Here is a 6,331-nt window from a genome sequence, read left to right as displayed (position 1 = left end):
AAAAAAAAAGTGAAGGAATTAAGCAAAACAAACAAACAAAAAACCTCATAGTCTCAGAATGAAAGGAGGATGAGGGGGAGTACAAGAGGACAAACTTGGAATAAATGGTGCTGGAAGGAGACTTGACCTGGAGTGGCCAACACAGAATACAATATACAGATGATGTAATGTAGAATCGTATACCTGAAACCTATATAATTTTATTAACCAATGTCACCTCAATAAATTCAATTTTAAAAAAACAGTAAAACATTTTTAGAAAAAATGAGAGCTATTAGGAAAACTTAGGAGAGTTGAAAGACACTTTAGCAGACACGTTGCCCAACTTTCTACCTAAGACTTTCCAAACTAAGTATTTTAATATGAGGCCCCCTTTCAACTTCAAAATTATTTCTTCAGTCTCCACATGAGAACAGTTATATATCTAATATCCATTAACTGAGACTAGAAAACAAGCTACTAGGGTTTCAGTATTACTTGAAAATAAAATTATATTTTATAAGTCATGGAACTTACATGCACTTTAATAGATATGGAACTTAGAACATACAGAACGGAAAATTAATAAATCCTGCAGAAGTCCAAAAAATATTTTTGAACTATAAATAAAACTATGCCAAAAGGTGCGCCAATGACAGGCCCAAAGTGTCAAGATATATCAGTAAAAAAAAAAGAAAAAGTTGCAGAACTGAATGTATGATCCTATTTGCTAAAAAACTGTATATGCGTGAATGTGATTATATACACATGCAAACACACACATATATATATGTGCAGAATAATTATTGAGGGTGAGTGGAGTCATTTTTTGCTTTGTACGATTTTGTATTTTAAAAACATTTTTGCAATAAGTACATATCCATCCTATATAATAGAGAAACATGCAAAATTAACCGCCCCTCCGCTATGCTCAAGCCATGCCCACAAGACAATCAGGAGTGAGTATGCAAATTAACCCAACTAAGATGGCGGCAGCCACGGAGCTGGAGCAGCAGGAGGCTTGGGTTGCCCCCGGCGATGGAGGAAGTCAAGCTTCCCACCTGCACTGGCCGGCCCTGGGCTTCGCTCAAGGCTACAAAGTTTCAATTATAGAAGATATATAAATCCCAGATACCTGCTTCCAGCCGGCCCTGGCCTCCGCTCAAGGAGGCACTGAAAAAAAAAGAAAGAAAAGAGAAAAAGGAGAGGCTGGGAGCTTGGGTCGCCGGAGGGCGTGGCCAGCCTGAAAATGGCCATCGGCCCCTCACCCAGGCTGGCCAGGCACCCCAGCGGGACCTCCCCCATGCTAAAGGGGCTGTGGGCAGCCTGAAAAAGGCCCTCAGCCCCTCACCCAGGCTGGCCACACCCCCATGGGGTGAGGGTCCCTGCTGGGGGGGGGTTGGCCAGCCTGAAAACAGCCATCAGCCCCTCACCCCGGCTGGCCAGGCACCCCCACCCTGAAGGGGGTGTGGCCAGCCTGAAAACGGTCCTCTGTCCCTCACCCAGGCTGGCCAGGCACCCTGAGGGAGCCCTCCAACCTGAAGGGGGTGTGGCCAGCCTGCAAACAGCCCTCAGCCCCTCACCCAGGCTGGCCAGGCACCCCAGCGGGGACCTCCACCCTGAAGGGGGTGTGGCCAGCCTGCAAACAGCCCTCAGCCCCTCACCCAGGCTGGCCACACTCCCATGGGGTGAGGGTCCCTGCTGGGGGGCTTGGCCAGCCTGAAAACGGCCCTCAGCCCCTCACCCAGGCTGGCCAGGAACCCCAGAAGGACCCCCACCCTGATCCAGGACACCCTTCAGGGCAAACCAGCCAGTCCCCTCCTGTGCACCAGGCCTCTATGCTATATAATAAAAGGGTAATATGCAAATTGACCCTAACAGAAGAACAACTGGGAATGACTGGTCACTATGACACACACTGACCATCAGGGGACAGACGCTCAATGCAGGAGCTGCCCCCTGGTGGTCAGTGTGCTCCCACAGGGGGAGCTCTGCTCAGCCACAAGCCAGGCTGATGGCTACTAGCACAGCGGTGGTGGCAGGAGCCTGTCCCGCCTCCTCAGCAGCGCTAAGGATGTCCGACTGCAGCTTAGGCCTGCTCCCTGCTGGCAAGTGGACATCCCCCGAGGGCTCCCCGGCTGCCAGAGGGATGTCTGACTGCCAGCTTAGGCCCAATCCCCTGGGGAGTGGGCCTAAGCCAGCAGGTGGTCATCCCCCGAGGGGTTCCAGACTGCGAGAGGGCACAGGCCGAGTTGAGGGACACCCCCGAGTGCAAAAATTTGTGCACTGGGCCTCTAGTTTTATAATAAAAACCAATAAAATATAGAAAATGCCAACTATATACATGTACCCTGTTGTCTTTATTTCTGTGGTTTAATTTTTTTCTGTCTCATTTCTAACAAATTCAGTTTACCTACCACTTTGTAAGGTATGATAAATACTTTCCTTTCTGGGAAAAACTCATATGAAGTGGCAAAGTCAGTATGTATCTAAATATTTAGTAAATACATCTCTATCATCATTGTTTTTTAGTTTTTAAAATATGTAATATTTAAAACATAAAGTACAGAGGATGACATAACAAATACCTGTTTATGGACACTCAGCTCTAATAGTTTTATTGTACTTATTTGAGTTTTTTAAAAGGAAATCAAGTAGCCCTGGCCAGTTTGGCTCACTGGATAGAGCGTCGGCCTGGGGACTGAAGTGTCCCAGGTTCGATTCCGGTCAAGGGCATGTACCTTGGTTGCAGGCACATCCCCAGTAGGGGGTGTGCAGGAGGCAGCTGATCAATGCTTCTCTCTCATCGATGTTTCTAACTCTCTATCCCTCTCCCTTCCTCTCTGTAAAAAATCAATAAAATATATTAAAAAAAATAAAAAATAAAAAAATAAATAAAAGGGAATCAAGTATACAAATAAGGTTGGCACCTCTCCATGGTCCTGCCTGGTCCTAATTCCTTCCCTCTCCAGAGCCACCCCTCAACCTGGGTGATTACACTTTTACATCAGAAACTGCTCCTTTGATAGACACAGCAGCAGGGGCTTAGGAAGGTGGTCTTCCCTGCCCAGATAAAGGAAGGCAGATTGGGGAAGGTGGGAAGGTGGGTTTACTTGGGACCTGCAGGGAGATACTGCTCTACGTAAGGATGCTTTCACTGTGTATGAGGACACAAGCCAGAGGAAAAGCCTGGCATGGCGAGATGCACAATTATTAAGCACTTACTCTTTTATCTTTCTCATGGTATTGCAAGAAAATTCATAAGTTGTACACAAACTCAAGTGAAAAAGCTGTCAAGGTAAACTGGTTAAAAATTTAGATAAACTGAGATTTGTTAGAGAGAGAGAGAGAGAGAGAGAGAGAGAGAAACATCGATGTGAGAAAACATTGATGTGAGAAACATCGGTTGCTTGCCTTCCGTAAGTGCCCTGACTGGAGATCAAACCTGAAACCCAGGCATGTGCCCAGACTGGGAATTGAACCAACAACCATTCAGTACACAGGACAATGCTCAAACAGCTGAGCCACTCCAAACGGACAACTGCATACACTTTTTTAAAAAATTACATTAGTCCATGTGACTTTTCAAAAAGTATGTTTTTATTGATTTCAGACAGAGGAAGGGAGAGAGAGAGAGGGATAGAAATATCAGTGATGAGAGAGAATCATTGATTGGCTACCTCCTGCACACCCCCTACTAGGGATCAAGCCTGCAACCCAGGCATGTGCCCTGACTAGATATCGAACCGTTACCTCCTGGTTCATAAGCACTGAGCCACACTGGCTGGGCTGCATAAACTTTTAAAGGACACAACCTAAAAATAATTATATTTACCAACGTCATCATATAAGGCAGTGATGGTGAACCTATGACACGCGTGTCAGAGGTGACACGCGAACTCATTTTTTTGGTTGATTTTTCTTTGTTAAATGGCATTTAAATATATAAAATAAATATCAAAAATATACATCTTTGTTTTACTATGGTTGCAAATATCAAAAAATTTCTATATGTGACACAGCACCAGAGTTAAGTTAGGGTTTTTCAAAATGCTGACACGCCGAGCTCAAAAGGTTCGCCATCACTGATATAAGGTGTACCCACCCATCCAACAGAACAGCAGGGATACTACACTGAGTCTCAAACCAAGACACACACACGGTTCATGTCTTATGGAGCCTGCAGTCTACTGGAAAGACCCACATGCAAAAAAGAATCTATCCAAGAAGAGGCATGAGGCAGAGGGACGTGGTGCTGTGAGAGGACAATACAAGGGGACATGACCTGGATAGAGAGATGGGGACAACACAATTACCTAAGGAGGTGAAGGGGTAGGTTCCAGAACAGGGGAACAGCATGAACCTAGGTCCAGAAGTAGAAGGGCGCAAGCTGGGGGCCCCTGGGTAACTGAAGGTAAGCCATGTGGCTGGAGTTTCTAGAACTTGGTTATCAATGAGCCTAGGAAGATATGGTCAGATAATGCTGGGCCTTAGAGAGCTGTCACAGAATTTGGTTTCTACCTTGTGAGCAATGGAAAGCCACTGGAAGGAGTAATACATGAGAAGAAGGGGGATAGTGATACACCTTAAATTTTGAAACCATTTCTCTGGCAGCACAAAGATGTAAAGTGCAACTGTCCACTTGGTCTCCCTCCAGTCTCAAGGCATTTCCAACAATGGAGCAGGAATATTCTACCAGGCACAAGCAAGCCCAGCTAAGTGTTCCACATCACACATCATCCTCTTGATGCCTCAAACCAGAGAATGAACCAGTCAGACCCACAATATACAACAGGTTAGGTCTTTATAAATTCTAAAGAATGGCACGTCCAGTTAGCCATGGCATGTTTTTGCATTGTGATTGCATGCATTCTGAATCTAGATAGCTACCTAATAGTGTCTGACTTTATGTTTAGGGCAGTGGTTCCCAGCCCTGGCTGTACATTAGAATCATCTGGGCTTTAAAAACATATAGCAATGCCCTGGGCCCCAAGATCACCTGAGCCAAGACAAGACAAATCTCTGGAGATGGATCCTGGGCAGGTTTTAAAAGCTCTGCCCAGGATTCCAATGAGCAGCCAGGACTGAGACATGCTGGTCCAGGCCCTCAGCCCCTCTCAACTTTAGATGACCAAAGGAATCCACTGGGGAATCTTGTTAACCTGCAGATTCTAGGCATTCTAACATAATAGATATTTTCCTAACACCCCTTTCCAGTATAAGGAAAATTGGTAGCAAAAGAGTATCTGCCAACTAGAGTCTACTGATGATCTGAATTATGTCAGAGCTCTGTAAAAACAGCTTAAAATTAATTAGAATCAAAGACCTCCACCACTGTTTTCCAGCCCTCCCATCTGTAGGTAACGGACTGTGTAGAATTAGGGTTTGGTCTGACCTTGAAACAATCATGATAATTTGACCCAACTCTTTAGACAGAAAGAAAGGCATTCCAAATTCCCTTCACCAGCTCCTCTGAGCCCGTGCCAGAGTCCGCACTGTTTCCTTGAATATACATGTTCTCCATGGAGTTTACCTCCTGTCCAGGAGGACACCCACAGGGCTCACTATTGCTGTCTGCAGAGAGACTGGGCTTGACATCAGCAGTCCTTCTCATGGCTCTGCCAAGGGCTGCGGCTGTCCTTGCAGCCTGGTGACAAATGGCCTTTAAATTTCCTGACATTTTCTGTAATTAACTCTCCTTTGTTCAAGGAGACAAGACAACTCTGAGAGTGGCTCTTGCAGCTAACAGTGGCAACCCTGAGTGTGCCCCAGGTCCCCTTTGGTCATGGTGGGCTGCTCTGAACAGAGTCCTCCAGACCCCGAGGACTTTCCTATTTCCAGTCATTAAAGGAGATTTTCACGTGACAAGGTGGCAGGGTCTAAAACCAAGTCACAGGGTTGGGCTCTTTAAAACCCATAAGGCGGAACCTAAGATCTTACTGGGAAAGCAGGGGCAGGAAACCAAGAACATAACTGAACATACAAGAAATCCTATTGTGTGTGTGTGTGTGTGTGTGTAAACTAAAAGAAAGCACACATTTTACATGTTGGTAATTACTAACAATGGGTTTGGTACTACAGGCACACCTTAGAGATATTGTGGGTTCAGTTCCAGACCACCTCAATAATGTGAGTACTGCAATAAAGCAAGTCATAATCTCTTTGTTGGTGGATGGTCTTGCCTTCAAATTATAAAAAACACAACATCTGTGAAGTGCAAAAAGCAAACACAATAAAATGAGGTATGCTTGTATTACCATCTTTGGGTGCAAATTCTTCCTTCCCTACATTTTCAAAATGATGCTTGTAAACCCATTTTGCTCAGCTGCCAATCACATTCCTGCCAATGGCT

General features: G+C 45.3%; 1 protein-coding gene across 6 annotated transcripts in view; it reads right to left on the bottom strand.

Annotated features, from left to right (window-relative positions):
• The window catches only part of CHST10 (carbohydrate sulfotransferase 10), a 36,971-nt gene that overhangs the window by 27,030 nt on the left and 3,610 nt on the right, over positions 1-6,331 (bottom strand). The window lies entirely within an intron of this gene.

The sequence above is a fragment of the Myotis brandtii genome, unplaced genomic scaffold, assembly GCF_000412655.1.
Source record: "Myotis brandtii unplaced genomic scaffold, ASM41265v1 scaffold1347, whole genome shotgun sequence".
NCBI classification, from domain to species: domain Eukaryota; kingdom Metazoa; phylum Chordata; class Mammalia; order Chiroptera; family Vespertilionidae; genus Myotis; species Myotis brandtii.
Note: the sequence above shows the minus strand (reverse complement) of the source record. Positions and strands in the feature narration are given on the sequence as shown.